Raw genomic sequence first — 17,018 nt, 5'->3', positions numbered from 1 at the left:
CCCTTTGTGCTCAGCTATGGGCTGCTATTCAGCCCTAAGGATAGCCTTGGTTTTTTACTTTTATGCCCCTGAGTCTTGGTTGCAGAAGCTGAATGAAAGTTTGCCACCACAGCTTCACTGATACTGGTGCTGTCCATTTGTCTAGTGTCTTGGGCCCCGAGCCTCTCACCTCTTGCCTTCCCACAGCATCAGCTGCTGGCAAGGTCACTCTTGGGGAGTGGTGGTAAAAGGATGGGGTCATTGTGAGGGAAGGCAGAGACAGGTGAAGCAGATGAGGAGCAAGCCACATATCAGCTCAGTGAAGCACATCTTGGCCTTGCTGAATAAAAGTCTTTTGCCTTTAGCTTTAGAGATACCAAGACTGTTCCTGCTCCAGTCCTCTTCAAAAGTAACATGAACTCAAAAGACAGATATAGCAATAATCCAGAGCTCTGGGGCACCAAAGTGGGCTTGGTTCCAATCTGCACAAATTCACTGGTGGAATGTCAGCCCTGACCCTTTGCCACAGGCTCTTGGGTTCTTGGTTTCTAAAGAGAGAGATGAATCCCTTTCTACATGGCAGAGCATCCCCTCCCGCTCTGCACTCTTGGCAGGCAGAGCAGAGCCTGCGGCCATGTACAGAGAGCTCCATCAGCCTGCACAATACCTGTGCCTCAACAAGAGCCATGGGCTACCAGGTGCAAACATCCAAGGAAAACAGGTTCCTTTGCTTCCTTTGAAAAGTGCATCCTACTTGAGCCTCTGTTAGCAGATGGATCAAGAGCTCATGCTCCAGCACTGAATTAGACAGCTGACTCTGTCTCCACAAAGTAAAGTACCTGCCTCCATTTATTTGCTCAGCCAAATGATAGCAGAACATTGATTATGAGTCACTCACATATTTATCTAGCAGAAAGCATTGGCTCTCAGGGCTGGAAATACCATTTCCACATTCCTCACTGGCCCTGAGGGTCTTCCCTCTAGCTGCAAAACATGTTTGTGCCTCGCAACACCCAGACCTGAACCGAAGGCAAACATCTTGTGGCGGGACAGCTGGGTCGAGTTTTAAAGTGAGATCTGAACAAGTCCAGTTCCCACCGTGTCTATGACTCATGCCACATGCAGCTGGCGCGTCCTGCAGCCCAGCCTGTCATCCCCAAGCTCCGTGATGCTAGGACCAGGGGCTCCTGTGCTCAGAGGGGCAATGATCAGGTGCCGGGACTGTAGCAAACGTACAGATCTATAAAACGAGGGCTGCCTTGTGCCTGCAGCCCCTCTGCGCTGCCCCCAGAGAAAGGAACACTGTGCACGATATCATTTCTATTCTCTTTTTGCCACGAGATGGCACCTCGATCCCTATCAGTCACAGCCAGCCCAGCCCTGCAGTCCTTACCGGGGTGAAGTACCCTGCCAGCCACGAATTCCGGCTCTGTGAAGAGGGCAGAGCTAAGCCTTGAGGCTTTGTGCATCCCTGGTCCAACTGCATGCGCCTGTGAGGAAGGCTGGGTGCAAAGAGAGAAGCAAAATTTATTTACCATTAACCTGGAAGAATCAGGTAGCACGCAGAGAACGGGAGAAGCCTTCTCCTCCCCACCTCACAGCAGGCTAGGATCCCTCCAAGGGTATAACCAGTTCAAACACGCTGTGGGATGATGGCTGAACCCACCTCCCTTTGCAGTCCTAGCGGCTCCTTCACTCAGCAGTTCAGAACCACGATGAAGCCAGCTGCTGAAAGAGTTTGCTGCTGGGGGAACTGCTGAGGCTCCATCTCTAGTCACCTCAGGAGAAGAAGGGATGAGAAGTGAAGTGCCTTGTCATCTTCCAGAGCTCTTGAGAAGAAAACTGCACACCTATGAAGGGACTGCATGCCCTGTTTGCCCAGGTGGTGTGGGACTTTCTCAGAAACACCAAGAACACAGGAGGTATTTTGCAGGGAAAGCACCACCCCATGTGGGTTCAGGAGGGCAGGAGATGGCATTTTTAACAGTCAGGTGCTGTTCACACCAAAGCTCTGGGCTTGGCTTGCTTAGAGCTCGATCTTTTTGCAGCCATGCACAGTGGAAAGCTCTGTGCATGGAATTTGTCTCAGCTGACTTGTTTTCCCTTAGAATAACTACCCAGCTGTTTCAGAGAGCAAAGCTAGGGGCAGATGACACCACACCATCCCTGCCATGAACAGGACAAATGAGTTCATTGAACAACTTTGCATTTTACAGGATGAGCTGCATCTGTGCAGGGGGACAGGGAGAGGTGGCCAGGGGTATGACCTTTGCTTACAACAGGGGAATATCCCTCCTCTGCTAACCCATTGACCAAAACAAGTGCTCAGCCAAGAAAGCACCCAAGTGTCTGAATACAATTCAGGACTCCTCCCTTCTCAGGAGAGCTTCCAGGTTTGACCATAGTCTACATCTTCATCCAGCAACTAGGAAAGTTACCTTGGTGTACCCTTCATCACACTGGGCCTCACTATTAGAAACAAGATGAAAAACCTCCCACCCCCACTGTATGCATTACATACATGTTAGGTCATCAGATCTTTTCCTTGCAGCTCTGGATTATTCCCTTCATTGTTTTTCAATGTCTGCTCTTGGGCAATGTATTACTCTTAGCATGCAACTCAGAAACATGCCAGATAGCTGTTTAGAGCAGTAATTGTCTGAGGTACAAACAGCCTGGGCTGTTGCACTCTTGCCAGGTCTTGCAGCAGCCTTTAGCATGCATCATGTGTGATCCACGCTCTGTCTGAACTCCCAGTAACTGCAGAGAAGAGATTGCATAAGGACCTCAGCCTTCATGTTGTGAAAAATCATTTCCTTCCCTCTGCACTGCAAAAACACTCCTTTGAAATGTGACCCAAGTGCCACTAGAAGCAAAAATCTGATAAGGCAAATAGGAAGATCCCCAGGAGAAAATGAAACAACTGCCCCCAAGCCCCACAAAATTTAGCCCTCAGCAATAAGGACGCAGATAAAGACTCCTAAAACACTGCTGCAATTGAAACAATGTCTTTGGGAAACCACATAGCAAGTGTGTCCTTATCATTTCCAGCTGCCCATACTGTTTCCATGGTGGGTGTGATAGAACATGGGTATAGCTGCTCTGCCCACAAACACACCCACACCGTGTTCAGAAGGGCTTCCTTTACCCACCACATAGCCAGTGAGCAACCCCACCTTCTGAAAACCCAGATGGATGGTGAACACAGGGCCATACTCCTCTGAAATCTAGAAGGAGACTAAAAAACCAGAGCATGGAAGTCATCACCAGGAGCAATACATCCTGCTGGGATGGCTGAAGAGTTTGCTTTCTTCCTTCTTTTGTGGCCAGAAGGGATGGAGGGATGCCAGGCATAAAGCCTTGAGACACTTAAATGAAAGAGGAATCCAAGCAAATAAATGCTGGCCTGTTTAACCCAACAGCTTCCATAAAACTACTGGGTTTCTGAGCTGGCTGGACTCGGTTTGGCCCAGTGGTACAAAGAGGCAAAAGGTAACAAGACAGTTTGAACATCACCAGCAGCATAAAAGCAGCTGTCAAGAGATCTGCCAGGCAGCTATCAAGCCGTGCTGGCTGGGAAGGGTGTAACACTGCAGTCCACCACAAGAGGATGGAAGAGTAAAGGTGTCCTTATTTATTACAAACGTTAAATAAAAGCTTTGCTGCAATTAATGCAGAGAGGTATGTAACATGATTCACCAAGGATGGACATATGAGGGCATCAGAAACCACTGCTCTTTCCACTTCCCTTAGAAAATGATTTCTTTGTATTTCTGCTACACCAGAGTTTTCAACCCACTGCACAGCAGGACTTCATAGTGAGATCTGAGATACTTGGCATAATCTTCCCCCCTGCTCCCAGCTCCTCAGAAAGGTTGGAGTTGATGTCTGCAAAAGCCAAAGACCAAGCACAGCTCTGCTGTTGTCACTGGTTTCTGGCAGTGTCTGACAGAGCAAGGCCTGTCACAAACATCAGAGCAAAATTACCTTGGTCTCACAAAGGATGCAAAGGTCCCACAGGTAGGCAAAGATCATTTGACATCTTTTTGTGGAGCCCTTTCAGATCACAAGGATTTTGTGCTGCCTCATATTGTGCATATTGAGAGGGTATCAGCTCTGAGGATGCTTTGGGAGTGTCCCAAGGTGCAGCCACACCGGACACAGCATGCATTCAAACCTGGACTCTCCCATCCATCTCAGGCAGGCCACGGACAGACTGCAGAGGACATGACCTCAGCTCATACTAGTCCTCTCTCAAACCATGCACCACCTGGGAACCATCCATGCATCCCACACCCACTTGTGTTATGTACAACAGCATCTGTGGTAAGAGCCGGAGACGGGCAGTCTGGAAAGGCACATTCGTGCTCCTGCTTGGACAATGACTTGTCTATGTGGGTTTGGGGAGAGCAGCACAGTGCTGTGCTCTGGGACTGCCCAAAGCCTGTGTTAGGGCTGGGCTGTGAATGCAGTCATTGTGCCAGCCCCACTCCCTTGGGGCTGACTCAGCTCCTACCCTTTCACTACAGACATTTCTGGGAGGTCTTCTGGGCTGTCTGCAGGAAGGAGGTAAGCAGGACACGGTGTAGGAGTGACATCTTCTACACCGTAAGAACTACCAAAAGCAAGAGGCAGAGAGGTGTCACTCTGACACTAAAAATGTCTTTACAGTTCCCAAGGAGAAGGGAAGCAGAGAAGCAATGATCCCAACTGCTCCAGCACAGCCACCCTCTGCCCTCAGCCTGCCCAGGGGAGGGAAGGTTACTCATTACCTGCTGCGAGAAGCAAGCCATGAAAGAGGCAAAGCTGGGCAGAGAGAGCAGCATCTTAGATGGCCTACAAAAACTTTTTCACCTGAGAGACTTAAGTTAAAAATTAAAATGAAAATTAATCTTTATCTAGGAGTAAATGATCTCTCTGAAAACAATCACAACTTCCCTGGTCAGGGCAGGGTCATGACACAAGGAAAGGAAAGGAAAGCACAGAAAGAAAAGCCTTTACACAGAGTGCCCCAGGACCAAACCACCCAAGGATTTGTAGTTGGGAAAGAAAGTAATTCCTTGGGCTGTGTGTCAAGCCCTTCCAAATGAGCCACTCTTGGACAAACAGAACTAGAGAGCAGAAACCCAGGTCTCCTTCCTTGCCTCTGCCTTTGGAGCCAGCAACAGGCAGGTGGGGTTAAAATTCACACTGTCATAATCACCATTCCTGGACACATCCTACAGCAAGGGACTTTTGGAGCAGTCAGCAGCTCTAGCCCTGCTCCTGCAAGACTTGGGAGAGAGAGCCTTCAAAATCTTGCACTGTGGTATTTGAGACCAGATTTCTCAGGCTCATAAATTTGCCCCCCCTAGCATCTCCTGGCAGCTTTAAGAAGCATCACGTTATTCACCAGTCTCACGTGTGACTGCACCCTGGGATGTGCACTCCAGCCCTGCAACAAAGTCTCTGACCCATGGTGCCCTGATCTCAGCCTCTCCTGTAGGTGGACAGCACTGAAGAATTAATGTCCTGCCTGGCCAGCTGGTGGTAGGGAAGAACTCAATTTCTGCCCCAGTCCCAAGCCAGGTTGCCCATTTCAGTGGTTCTAGACCATTTTTTGAGGTGGGAACAATGAAATAACCTCACAGCAGAGCTGAATGCTCCATCCTCTCCCCTAGCACACTTCAGTCTGAAGCTGCTCTAACTGATGAGCACTGGGCTGAGACATTTAGTCTCCTCGGGGGGTTAGCCTGGCAGAAACTCTCCTCTCAGACCTTTTTCTCTTGTCCAAGGCTTCACAGTTTGCTCCTCATCATCACACAGGGCTCCTCCTTCCCCAGCACCACTGGCAAACCCAGCTGCTGCAGATTTCAACACAGGATTTGCTGTGCTTTTTAAATTCTCCATCTCTGGCATTCTGATTCCATCTGTCCAGCCTCTCATCCTTGAAGATTCAATCCCAGGTTTTAGCTGGTGCTTAATTACACACAAATGTGACGTATTTAAGATAGATACTTTATCACTCCTCTCTCTCTGCTTGAGGAGTTCAGCTTTTCCCCCTCCTTTTCCTCTCTGTAAACCCCAGTCTCCTCCCTGATGGTACCAATGGGAAGCTCTGCCCTGCCTGCATGGCTTTTACCTACCCAGAAAGCTCTGCATGTCCAAGCCTGTGCCTGGGTGGCAAAGCCACGTGCTGTCCCCAGCACTGTAGGAGTAGCCACCTCTGCTGCCCACATCACACCATACCAGTGTGGGACATATCCTCACACAACCTCTGCCTTCCTGGCATCAACAGAGCCTGATATTGGCAGTTATTCCAAAGCAAACATGAGATCATGGACAGGCAAAGTCTCCCACCTCCAGAGTTCCATGTTGGTACACACCAAACAGAAGCTAACCTTGCCTGGTTGGCAAAGGTCAGGTCTTCAGGTTGGGTTGCAACCTGGAAACCTCATTCTCTCTCTCCATGAGTGGGCTTTTCAGCCCCATTCAGTTCCATGCAGCCCTCCTTATACAAGCATGAGAATGCCTGGAGGGCTGTGGCCTGGGATGCTGGTGGGATTAGCAGGAGGTGGCAGGACCCATGTGAAGGGCAGATCAGTCAGGCAGGAGCCAGCACCCCCCAGTGTGGGTGGCCTCAGCATCACTTTCTGTGCTCCACAGCAAAAAAAAAAACCCTAAGCCCTTCTCTATTTATTTTTCTTGCAAGTTGTGTTTTAAATCTCACCCTGAACAGCCCCAGACCCTTCTCTTCAGTAATTAACACGTGCTGACAGCCGTGACAGCCTGGCACAGCAAAGTCAGAGCAGCCTCAAGCAAGTTCTGGCCCAAACCCCACTGCCCAAACCCCTCTCTGCCTTGCACAGCTAAAATGTTGCTGACCCTGAAACCAGCCAAGTGCCTTTGAGCCATTGATTCTTGCACAAGCTGTCTTCCAGGTTGGAGCTGCCTATTGTGAGCTTGTGTCTTGTAACAGAGCTTAAGGGCACCAGCTCTGACTGGGTTTGGAGAGGTTTGGGGGTTCCTGTTCAGAGCTGCAGGCCAGGCAGCTGTCAGAGGAAGGTTAAAGTGCTTAAATGGTGTTAAGCAGGATACAGCTTCTTCAGTCCTGTGCAGACTGATTTTTAACAAGCTCCATCCTAGTTCTCAGTTCCTGGAGTTCACCACTCATTTCAGGGATGCTAGTTGATCTCCAGCAGCACCACTTTACCTTTCACTCAGACGTGAAGTGCACTCCAGCTAAAGAAATGTCATTATCCCTGCTTTATAGAAGGAAAATCCAGGTGGAAAAGGGAAAAGACTAGTTCAAAGGCCACCTGAGACAGTGACAGAAGCATGAACAGAATTGCAGTCAGCACTAATGGGCGTAACAAAAAGGGTGACACCACAGATGTCTCCCCAGCAGATAATAAAGCAACTCACTCTACCACAACTTGGGTATTTTATCAGCCATATAGCACTTGAAACATGACTTGCACTCACAAGATTCAGTGTGTGGTTCCAAACCTGTAGCCTCAGCAGTGGCAGTACTGATAGACAAGCCCAGCTTCATTCCAGAGCCCTTTTAGGAGGAGCCAGACCTTCCCTGGAATCGTTTTAGGGATCTGCAAATTGCAGGTTCCAGAAATGCTAATGTATTGCTGCACTGCATCACCAGCCAAAGGGGAACCCTGCTCCTCCTGAGCTTACAGATTAATGTTTAATCCAGCCAGCAATTTTAAGTTAAAATGTAGCAGTATTATCTGACCAGGTTAACAGCATGGACAGTTATCAACCTGCAGTAAGTGAACAGAGAGGGCACTTTTGGAGAAAGATGACACAGCACTGGGCAGCTTCACTGCCCTCTTGCCAGTGATTCTTCAGGAACCAGGCAAAAAACCTCTTAGAGGTACAATAGAATAGAATAGAATTAACCAGGTTGGAAAAGACCTTTGAGATCATCGAGCCCAACCTATCATCCAACACTATCTAATCAACTAAAACATGGCACCAAGCACCCCATTCAGTCTCCTCTTAAACACCTCCAGTGATGGTGACTCCACCACCTCCCCAGGCAGCCCATTCCGATGGCCAATCACTCTCTCTATGAAGAACTTCTTCCTAACATCCAGGCTAAGCCTCCCCTGGTGCAGCTTGAGACTGTGTCCTCTTGTTCTGGTGCTGGTTGCCTGGGAGAAGAGACCAACCCCCACCTGGCTGCAACTTCCCTTCAGGTAGTTGTAGACAGCAATAAGGTTTCCTCTGAGCCTCCTCTGCTCCAGGCTAAGCAACCCCAGCTCCCTCAGCCTTTCCTCACAGGGCTGTGCTCCAAACCCTTCCCCAGCTTTATTGCCCTTCTCTGGACACCTTCCAGCAACTCAACATCTTTCCTAAACTGAGGAGCCCAGAACTGGACACAGTACTCAAGGTGTGGTCTAACCAGTGCTGAGTACAGGGCAGAATGACTTCCCTGCTCCTGCTGGCCACACTATTCCTGATGCAGGCCAGGATGCCATTGGCCTTCTTGGCCACCTGGGCACACTGCTGGCTCATGTTCAACCAGTACTATCAACCAGTACCTCCAGGTCCCTTTCTGCCTGGCCACTCTCCAGAGTGGCTGCAGAGCAGCCACGCAGAAGGGGACCGGGGGGTAATGGTTTGCTCCATATGCCATTAGCCAGCAAAAGTCTAATTAGGTCAGAAACCAGTCTTGAACCAGGAAAAAAAATCCACCTTGGTGGCTGCAAAGTGATTAACCTCCCCAAGCATAGATGGATTTCAGAAGCTGCTGGCTGAGCACTGAAAACTGTATCACACCCAGGCTTCACCAACGAAACTCTAAGCCCTCCTAAGCCAGCAAAAATGCAAACAGGCAACAGTTTTGCTAAGAAAAACTGCTTTTCACTTGCTATCAATTATGAGCATGAAAATGACACAAAAGATCTTTTCTGAACAGGCTTTTCCCAGCCATCAAAATGGGTTTAGAGTTCCAAAGCCTTAGTGAAACAGGAGCCGATGGGAAACAGAGCCAGAAGTAATTAGCACACATTATGCACTGTCATTTTATAGTCATGATAATGTAAATCTAGTTGTTGTTGGAACCAAATCTTCTAAGTCACTGTGAAGTGTTGCAAATATTTTCCATTTTATAAAGAAGAGATACTAGACTATCAAAAGAAAAACTGCAAGAAGCTCCCAGGTTTTCCTCTCAGCTCTGGCTGACCCCACCACCGAAGCTGAGCACATCTGTGCAGGTTAAGCTGGCCTGCTACCCAGACCTATGACCCATGAGGTGGCACTCCATGTCACCACCATGGCCCCACTCTTGGGGCAGATAGAGCAATCTGCAGCAAGCAACACTTGGTCCCCAGATCAAAGAGCTTCCTACCAGCAGAGAATAGGGGCTGTCCTCAGCTCACCACCATGGTTTATATTTAATCTTACCTTGCTTACTTTGGGCTTCTGCCGAGTGGAAAGGGCTTCAGAAGGCACTGATGAGAAGCCTCAGGGAAGATGCATCAGCTTCATCCAGGCCAACTCTTGTCCCTCTGACATTTACTCTTAGTTTATATTACATCTTGCCATTAACAACAGCAGGAATTCAGGACATGCTGGAGCAGAGGGGTCAATCCCCTGCACAGGTTCCAATAACTCTCACACTCTCTTTCAACTGTTCTAATGACCTTGAACTGCCCATGATCCTTCTGTGTGTGTGTCTGTGTGTGTCTGTCTGTCTGTCTGTGTGTTCACAGATCCGATGGGCACGAGGGTGAGCCCTGTGCTGCCAAGCCCCACAGGGGATTCCTGAACAAGTGCAGCTACACAGAATCATAGAATCACTAAGGTTGGAAAAGACCTCAAAGATCATCAAGTCCAACCTGTCACCACAGACCTCATGACTACCAGACCATGGCACCAAGTGCCTTGTCCAATCCCCTCTTGAACACCTCCAGGGATGATGACTCCACCACCTCCCCGGGCAGCACATCCCAATGGCCAATCACTCTCTCTATGAAGAATTTCCTCCTAACATCCAGTTTAAACCTCCCCTGGCACAGCTTGAGACTGTGTCCTCTTGTTCTGGTGCTGGTTGCCTGGGAGAAGAGACCTGGCTACAACCACCCTTCAGGTAGTTGTAGACAGCATCTCACACCCTGCTCACACCAAGCCATGTGCAAGAGTGAGACTGGCAGAACTTAGCCCTAATTTGCAGTGTTAATGAGCACAGCAAAGTGTCTTTAAAAGGAGACTGCTTTCTAATTGCTTCTTAAAAAACCCCTTCAGCATGGACTCTCTTTGGCATGACTCAGGGCTGCCAGCTTCTAAATCCAGTTTCTCCCATGAAGTTTACCCTGGCCCTGTGGCTGGGTTGCATCCACGTGCTATTTTTACTTTTTTTGATCATCCAGCCTGTTTACAGCACAGAGGAACAATATGGGAACAGAAATAAAGCTGGGACAAACCCAAAGGAATGAGACCAGTAATGGCATTGCCAGCATCTCTGGCTTGGAGAGCAAGAAGCCCTGCAGTTGTGCAGCACCTCGTCGAGGCTCAGTTCACTGCTCCCTTCTGGTTAGGGATTTTGAGCCTCGCTTGTGCTCATCTGCAGACTTAATGCCAGTTAAAATGACTGCATGGCCTTAAGCTGCCATCTTCATACCTCTGGTACGTTGTAAGAGAGAATATTTTCTAGAATACAAAAGCTGAGGTACTGACTGTCCCACCAATATCACTTTTGGCTTCCTTAAATACAGTAATCAAAGGATTTTGAACAGTAGCCTACAGCTGCTGAATACTTTTCTGTCTCAAAATAGACACGAGCCTCCTCCCACCTTCTGCCACGAGCTTTTTGGTCACTCTGAGGTTTTGGTGGTTCAGTGCAGTTCCCCTTGCTGTATTCAGCAAGCACAGCCCATCTCATTGCTCAGTCTTTGATCCAAGTGCTACCAGTTTACTCTGTGAAGCAGACAGTCAAAAGGACACCAAATATTAGTGGGGAAGGTCTGAAATAAGGAAGCATTTTCTATATTTGCATTTACATTTTTAATATAGTCATGTTGTCTAGAGGCCAGATTTGGGGAAATGGAAACCAGGAGCCTGGTTTCTATTTTCAGCCCAGCCACTGATTGCTCTGTGTTGCTGGCAAATCTTTTAATCTCTTTCCCTCTGTTTTTCCCTTCTGTAATAAAGGGATGATCAGACCTCCCCAGCTCTGCATCCTCTGATGAAACATGGCAAGGACAAAGTATTAATAATCATTCCACACAGAAAAGCCAGGAGGTCACAGGTATTTAAGCAGAGTTTAGCCATGCAGTGTTCCTGCATGCAGGCACCATGCCTTAATGTTAATAGAAGTTGTACATTAAGATGGAATGGAAAAGTAAACCCTTCAGGGCACAAAAATATCCATATCCAGAGCACCACTGAGTAAATACAATATAAAGCTGAAATCACTCCAAATACTGAACAAACTGAAAGACAAGGAGATGTCAAAGGGGCAAAACAAAGTCATCCAGCCCTCCTCCGTGGGGGCATCTAACCACCCTCAGCACAAAACCTTGGAAGAAAGAGTTTCACATACCAAGAGGGGATGCTACCAGTGGTCCCATAAATGGCTAAGTGCTTCCACTCCTCCATTTCTTCACCCATCTCGCATCTTCCTGAGGAGATGGCAAGGAGATGGGTAAAGGACTGAGATCCCCAATTGCTGGACTTAAGCACAGCAAAGACAGTGCTCATTCTCACATGGAATCCACCCTGTAAGCTATCCCATCAGGCCATGCATGCATCCTCCAGGTTTGACACACTGCTGCTGGTTCTTTCCTCCCACAGAACTACTCCGAGGCTCCTTGCACACAGCCATTCTGTACAAGCCAGGTACCAACCCTGCTTTCTGGGCTGCTCTGCAGAACCACTGGCCTTTGGGACCCCTGCAAGCTGGTCACAACTGGGCTACAATTAATTGGGATCTGCCAGACCTTTCCAGCACCCTGCCTGCCTAATGCCAGCTGCTGCATGTCTGGCCAGATGTTACCCTCTCCTCACACTCATCGTCCCCATCGCTTGTGTGAACGTTCTCTTGTGTGGATGATCTCTGGGGTTGCTGTCAGGACCAGGGGATGAGCAAGGCCCTGCTGTTCCTGTGTCTAAGCCATCCTTGCTCATTTTATTTACAAGAGCAGCTGCACTGACAGATTTTGGGGAGGATTTAGGGGATCTTGGTGCTGGACAGCCTGCGGCAGAGATCTCTCCACTGAGCCACTGCAGCCTCAGGAGGGTGTGTCTTTAAATCCTTGAGCATCCTCCTGTCTAGTCCTTCAATCTGGTTATGAAAACAACTTCCAAAAATCAGCACTGCTTGACTTTGTGCAGCAGAGAAGCTGCTCATTCTCTGCCCAGCCCCTTGGATCACACTGAAATAACGTGCATATGGTTTTGGGACAGAGACCAGAGCTTATTTTAAGAGGTGCTTCAGGATCAAGACAGTCACCACCAGCTTGCCACATTTACTATTCAGGATTATTGGACCACAAGTGACCTTTCAGATTCTTAAGACTTGGATTATGAAGGGCTTTGTATACTAAGCCTAATGACTTGAATTACAGCCTTAGCATCCTGACAATCAGAGCAGGACTACAAGCATTTTACTTTCTTCTATCCACAAAACAGCTTGGGATGGATTTTGAATCCATTTCAAGGGTATGTCAAGCTGCTGCCCATCATAATGATCTAGCTGAGTTGCAAGAAAGATAGGATGACCTAGGTAAAGGTCAACTGAGAGAGAAATGGCAGGATTTTCTAGCTAAGCCAGCTGAGACATCTGTCTTCCTTCCTCCAAGACAATTACTTCATCATTTTCAAATACTGAAAGATGACTCTGAAATGCTACAGAACATTTTAATCAGTGAGGCTGCAGCAGCAGGCCACAGTACTTTGTCATTTTAAAGCTCTGAAGCAAAAAAGGTTTCAGAGGACTGATCATTATCTTCCTGGAACTGGATGAACTGGAAATACCTTTCAGCTTTCTCTCAAAGTAACTACAAGTATCAGCAACTTACATGGCACCTGACACCAAGGCATGCATGCTGTAGTTGCCATTTTCAATCATCATTCACACAGTTCAACTTCACAGTGAAATCTGATTCCTGTCTAAGATGTCTGAAGGTTGCATTCTCCATTACCTGTGTTCAGGTGTCCTTTAACACAGAATCACAGATTGATAGGGATTGGAAGGGACCTCTGGAGATCATCTGGTCTAACCCCTCTGCCAGGGCAGGGGCACCTCAAGAAGGTTGCACAGGAGATCATTCAGGGGGGTCTGGAATGAATCCAGAGATGGAGACTCCAGCACCTCTGTGGAGCAGCCTGTTCCAGTACTCCATCACCTTCAAAGTAAAGCAGTTCCTCCTCAAGTTTAGAAGGAACTTCCTATGTTCAAATTTGTGCCTGTTACTCTTCTCCTGTCACTGGGCATCACTGAAAACAGCCTGGCCCCATCCTCCTGACACCCACCCTTTAAGCATTTACAAGCATTGATAAGATTCCCCCTTCAGTCTTCTCTTCTCTAGGCTAAAAAGCCCCCAAATTCCTCAGCCTTTCTTCCTGAGGGAGTCATTCTAGTCCTCTAATCATCTTCATGCTTTGCCAGGGCTGATGCTGGAGCCCAGAGAGCATCCTCCAAAGCATTCCTGCAGACAATTCCAGCCACCAGTGGCTCAGAGCTGTAGAGCAGTTCAAAAGTTTAATTTGACCATTAAAGCAATTTTATGAGGTATACAAGACCCACGGCCTCAGCAGTGATGCAAATAAAGGTTGATTGATACATTTTGCTGGCTGAAATGCCATTCCATTAGGAAGGCAGGGGAACATCAGCACAAGCAGAGCAGAAAATCCTCCAAGGCTGTGCTGTTGGCAATCAGGGTCGCGTTTGTCACATCCCCTTCGGTCGTCTCTGGCGGTGGCAACCATCTGTAACCCTCACGTAGTGAACAGCACAAACCAAGACTCACCTGCCAGGCTTTTACCTTCTCCTGGGACCCCCTCCATAAAAAGACTCCAACAAAAAATGCCCTGAGACACCCTGTCTGCTCTGCATTAACAGGGTAATGCAACAAGAGTCGGTGTTTTCTCACTAAACAATGTCAAAGATGTACGCTTGATCTCTCTGCGGTCACTTTTATTTCCCCCTCCCTTTGTCCAAAGACAGCTGAAATAATACCAAACAAAAAGGATTTAGAAAACAAAAAGGGAACCCCTGGCTTTCTTTTGGTTGGTTGGGTTTTTGTTGTTTAGTTTGGTTTTCATTTTGGTTTTTTGTTGGTTGGGTTTGGGTTTGTTAGAGAGCCAATGAATATTTCCTAGGGCTGAATCAATCTCTGGAAACAATTGTCAAGTTCACTGCAGTTTGCCTTCCACAGGCTGTGTTCAGTAGCTGGCAGCCTTGGCTCTTCAAAAGAGAAGCAATGTTACATCAGACAGTGCAGAGGGCTATTTCATGCCACACTGCTGCACAGGTGAGAGGGTTTCAATGGGTTTTATTTAAACACCACAGGCTCAAGAGTCCAGAGAGGTCTACCTGGCCTATTTTGAAACAAAAGTTAACTTCTGCATTCCTTAACTTTGATGACTTGTTGTCCTACTCATCTCCTTTGCTGATTCTCCCAGCTGAACTTTCCCCATGTGTCAGTTAAAGTGAGTTATAATCTGCTCAGGAGCTTGTACAGGAAGGAAAGGACGACACTGGCACAATATTCCTAATGCAACCTTCTGCTCATTGCAGAATTTCCATCTCTGAGATTAAACAGCATATTAAAAGCACAGGGAATTAAAATAATCTAAAAGGTTTTCTTCTTTTTTTTTGATCATAAAAGCAGCTGACAATAGGCTGGCTTCTGATTGAGATGTGTCCTACATAAACAGTATGAGGAAAGCAGCATTTCACCATGACAGTATCTTCACCCTGTTCACCCTTCAAATCACTCCAGCCAACTGTACAAGGGCTGGAGTGGCTTCATTAGCACCTCAGTAATTTGGCCAGTAAGTGTTCACTTATATGAACAACCCTCCTGAAGGTGATACTCTGGGACTCAAGGAGCAAGGGGAGGCAAACACATGGACTGAAAGCTGGAAAGCACTGACACATGTTTCACCACCCAAACAAGAGGCAGATGTTCTCAGGTGTTATCAGGGCACTTCTCTTTGTTTGAAGGTTTCTTTTTAGTCATCTATGGCTGTTTTAGAAGTGCTTAAATAATCTCTGCCATCTCCTCTGATTTCTACATGTCACACATGGTCTGGGATCAGGCTCTGACTGGAATAATCTCTTCCCAACAAAAGCACACTACACATTCAGATGTAAGGTCTGAACTTGCCTGATCTCCTCAGGGAAGAGCTGATGGAGATGAAAATCCAGAGCTATCTTGAAACAATCTGGGGTGAATTTTAAAGATAGCTCAGCTCTTGTGGTTATGATATACCATGACCCTTAAATCCTCAATGCCTTCTGCTATCCTAGCTGAAGTGGCAAGCACCAGAACACTTTTCCACAAGAAGATGGATAGTGGAAGCCAGTTGCTGGGTGCACAGAGATGGTGTGGGTAGAACTGAGGACCAAAGGATGTCCTGCTTACAACAGGCACTGGAGGCTCCCAAGAAATCTGGTAAGGGTTACCCTGAAACAACTGTGCTGACCTGAAAGGCATCATAGTCTACAAAGAGGTGATGGGTACAGGCAAAGCTGTGCAGTCAAACTGAAAGCACGTGTTGCCTCTAACAATCCTCAAAGGTGCCATTGGAATGAGAGAAGGTGGCTTGGATGCAGACTCATCACAGACAATGTCTCACTTTGAGACTGACCAGAAGTAAGTAGGACTCAGAGGAAAAGGGATTAGAAGTCTTTCCTTGGACTAAGATGCCACCAGTGCAGTGAACTGCTGCTGCTGCTGCTGAGCATGCTCAGACACTGGAATTTCACCCAGATTTAGCCTGTTTAACACCACAGTTTGTACATTGGGCCCTGCTTGCAGTCAGCCCTGGTATTTTCAGCTGGTTTGGCCCTAAGCACTAACCACAAGTAAGAGTTCAGAGAAGCTCCACATTTATCCTTTCCGGCCTATCATAGTGCCCCATTAAACAGGGACAAAAGATTTCCTTATGTAACAGGGATACTATTTGTTATTTTTAACCTTATGGCAGCCAGGATTTGTGCCAGGTGGCATTTTGCCTTAACCAGGCAACTTCAGGAGGCTACATTCCTGACTGTCATCCTTGCCCTCTGGTATGTTTGATGCCCATACATGGTTTCTTGGCTGCCTGTCGCTGTGTCTATCTGCTGGCATGGATTTGTGACAGCTCACTGAAATACCAACCTGATTTAACAAGGTAAATCAGGCTGCTGGCCAGTCACTTCCAAAATCCTGCAAGAGCTTCTGCTTCTAATCAAGGGCCCTAGCTTTATGAAGTCCATGTTATCTATGATGCCAGAGAAACATTATCAGTGCAGCTTTAGCTTTCAATTTGCCAAAACATAGCTTGAAAAGTCCATTCAGGCAACTTAGCCCACAGAAAGCAGATGAATAAAATGGTTGTAACTCTCAGCAGCCCAAGACTGAGCAGCAAGGCCAAGGCAGGCATTAAGCAGTGGGCTGAGCATCCTGAGCAGCTGAGATCCTGCAGCTTGGTGTCTCAAAGTGCTCCACAAACGCTGCTGTTCAGTTGGCAAATTCCACAGGCAGCGTCGCTCTCCCAAAGTCAGGCAATTTCATGGAGCTTAAGGAAGCCTGGCTGATATAAAAGATGCTGCCAAAGCCTCTTGTACCTCTGGACCAGCGCAGGGAAACACAGTGTCAACATCCTTCTTTGGGTCCCAAGCAGTCCAACAGCAAACACTGGTTTTCCCCAGTGCCCTAGCTAGGTCTAGCTATTTATAAGCAAATGAGAGTGACAGATCTTGTGTCTCAGGGCTTACAAATTCACAGACTACACGTGGGGGACCCCGAGGAGAATAGATGTGAAGCTGTCACAGCAAAAGGCAACACAATATTTCAAGCAGCAACAAATCTCCTTTACCAAATCTGAAC

The sequence above is a fragment of the Dryobates pubescens genome, chromosome 4, assembly GCF_014839835.1.
Source record: "Dryobates pubescens isolate bDryPub1 chromosome 4, bDryPub1.pri, whole genome shotgun sequence".
Lineage (NCBI taxonomy): Eukaryota > Metazoa > Chordata > Aves > Piciformes > Picidae > Dryobates > Dryobates pubescens.
This window is presented reverse-complemented; position numbering follows the sequence as displayed.